Source organism: Arachis stenosperma, chromosome 6, assembly GCF_014773155.1.
Source record: "Arachis stenosperma cultivar V10309 chromosome 6, arast.V10309.gnm1.PFL2, whole genome shotgun sequence".
In the NCBI taxonomy this organism is placed as follows: domain Eukaryota; kingdom Viridiplantae; phylum Streptophyta; class Magnoliopsida; order Fabales; family Fabaceae; genus Arachis; species Arachis stenosperma.
This window is the reverse complement of record NC_080382.1, coordinates 94991920-94995258: the sequence shown is the minus strand read 5'-3', so window position 1 is coordinate 94995258 and position 3339 is coordinate 94991920.

Sequence of the window (3339 nt, the reverse complement as noted above, 5' to 3'; positions counted from 1 at the left end):
ATCAAGGCTGGAAATAAGGTGAGATGGCTGTTCCTTTCCCTCTTCAATTCGGTTTTCAAGGAAAACCATGTAAACATGTGTTTTCTTGATGTTTTTCCTTAGGAATCATGCTTAACTTGACTTGAGGGCCAAGAAACGTTAATTTCCAGCAAGTCTAAGGTGAGATATCTCTTCCTAACGTGCTGAGGGAGATTTGGTCAGTTGAGAGTTTGTGGATTTAAAGTTGTTCTTGATGTGTTTTAGGAGGAAAAAGTGCTTTAAGAACACTTCAAAGAGTAACCGGATTTGGAGCAGCAAATCAAGGTAGGGTGTCACGAAATTAATCTTGATTATTTGTGTTTGAGATGTGTGAATGTTTTAGTATTTGGCTGTGCTAAAAATTGGTTGCATATATGATTGATTCTTGGTGAAAATTTGGTGAAATTTTGATGAAATTTGATGAAATTCAAGCTTTATGTTCATGTTCTTGGAGCAGCTGGAAAAACGAACCCTAGGCCCTAAATTGAAGTTCAATTTGTGTTGAAATCATGTGGAAAAGATGGGGTTTTAGTGGCTAGGAATTTATTATGAATTTTGGTAAAAATCGGTTGCTGAAAAGATTGAAAAACGGGTAAAAACAGAGAAAGAATTTGAAGAATATATGAAGAACATGAAGAACACTTTGAGTGTGATGAAGAACAATGAAGAACAGGCCTTAGATCTTAGAAAGGGCAAGGAAGTAATTATTTTGGTGTTTAAGGGGTTATTTGGTAATTTCTGAGAGTTAGGGTGGTTAAAGTAAAAATATTAAAAGTTACCGGGGTAAAAAGTGAATTTTAATGGTTAAAGGTTAAAGTAAAGTTAATTTTCGAAAATTAATGATAAAATAATAAATAATAATAAAATATTAAATAATAATATTTAATTAAAAATAATATTTTAATAAAAATAATAAAATAATGCAGAAAAGGCAGTTTTCTGTAAAAGCTTTAGAAAGACAACTTTAAGAGCAGAATCTCATAATTACCTTCATAAAACACTTAGGGAGTGGTAATAACATGTTAGTGAGGAAAAGATAAAGAAAAGATAAAGGTTGAAGAAAAGATAAAAGTCAAAGAAAAAGTCTGTAAAGTTTTAATGACAGAAAACAGACAGAGATTAGTGAACGAATTAGGGCAACTTAGATAGTACTTGAGTTGCGACTAGGGTTAGGTATTATATGAAAAGTTAAACTGTTTCAGTATAGACTTAATGAACCTATACTTGGGACAGGCTAACTATTCATACCGAAATTTACATAAGCTTCAACTATATATGTTAAGCAGAGAAAATCAGAGCAGAGTAGGGAAACACAGAGAACAGAATAATCAGAGTTGAGGAAAGAGATAAAGAGAAGAAGAGTAACATATATATAAAGGAAACAGTAATCAGAGAAAAATAAAGAGATACAGAAAATAGAGTAATTAGAGCAGAGTAAAGAGATAAAGAGAAAGTTAAGAAAGGTTTAGGAATATGTGTTAAGGATTCAAAGGGAAAGAGGAAATGAAGATTGATTTGTGGATTTGTTGAGGTTGAGAAAGGATAACGAAAAACGATAAAAGGCGGGAATACCCCACGAACTGTTAGTTGTTTAACTACGGGGGACACCCATGAATTGATAATTGGTTGAATTCGGGAAGTACCCACGAACTGAATGATCATTGATCTCGGGGAAACCCATAAATTGTTATTTGTTTTATAAGCGGGAAAAACCCACGGACTGATAATCATTGATTACGGGAATAACCCATGAATCGTTGTATGTTGATCTCGGGTATAACCCACGAACTGAAGATCACTATGTTATTGTGTATTGATCTCGGGGAATAACCCACGAACTGAAGATCTCTGTTTTATTGTTGTGAATTGATCTCGGGGACGCCCACGAACTGAGGATCACTGTTTCCCCTTGTGCGTATATTATGGGGTCGGGCTTTGCGCCGACTGCCGGTAGTCACGAAGGAGTGGTATTCTTACCACCGACACATATGCACTAAGGACACAAAGGGAAGCCATATCTGGGACTTGTTCCTAGGTAATGTCGGGATGCAGGGTGTAAACCGACACGTGAGCTCATGGCCTGCATAGGACAGACATGCATCATACTTGGTTGTGCATTTCCTCTATCATGATTGTTGAGTAAATGTATGCTTTGTTTGTTTGTATTCTATTCTTTGTATTTGTGTTGTATTTTCTTGTATTCTTTTGTTTGTGTCCTACTTTCTGTTGTCTCTATTTTTTTTAATTTATCTATCTTCTGTTTACTGCTCATCTATATTCTGTTATTCATCTGCCAAACAACATAGAATTAATGAACTTAACTAATAACCCCGACCCTACTAAGAACTCCCCAGTTCTTACCCCTTCTCTCTCCCTTTCCCCTCCAGATGGAAGCATGAGTACCCTTCCGTAGTTCGCTGATGACCGTTCGTAAAGAGAATTCCGCTCTAGGTAGTCTTCTGAGTCTAGGGTGAATCTCTTTATCTATGTATATGTATATACTGTGAGACCAGCCAACGTCTGCACCCCGCTTATCTACAAACTTTAGCCTAACTCCTTCGTACGATGTTGCTGTTATGTGGCCACTCGATGAAGTACTTGAGAGATGCTCTTTGATGTCATATGATCGTGCAGAGGAATAGCAGATGATGTCCTACCTTTGGTGACGTTCACTTGACTTGAGTTTTGAAGACTTAGAATGTACTTTCCCTCGCTTTAGTAGTTTAGAGGGACTAGGCGAGTATAGAGTCTAGGCTAGCCTAGGCGCCAGCTTAGGGACTTCTTGAACAGGTCAGGGCCTAGGATATTGTATGTATATATATGTATATAGTTATTATTTAGCTATATCTAAGGATGTTTTAACTAACAGTCTATGTTCTAATAAAGCTGGATCACGGAATGTTATCAACTTCTTGAGATGTATTTATGTGTGGTTGTTTATAACTGTTTTATCTATTATTATTTGTGAATTGCTTATGAATGATTCTGTTTATTAATCCAAATGTTTTTTTTTTAAAAAAAGTACCTCGTAAAATAACTACGCTTTTAACAATGAATTAGGCTCATATAATAAATAATAGATAATAATTAGGTAGACAAGTTGGTAGCGCTCAGTTTCTAGTATGATCATGACGTACCAGAAATTGGGTCGTTACAATTCGCACTCAAGAACTTGATGAATGTGATGATTATGTGACTCTCATCATCATTCTCACTTATGAACGCGTGCCTGACAACCACTCCCGTTCTACAAGCAAACAAGGCTTGAATGTTTATCTCTTGGATCCCTTAATCGGAATCTTCGTGGTATAAGCTAGAATT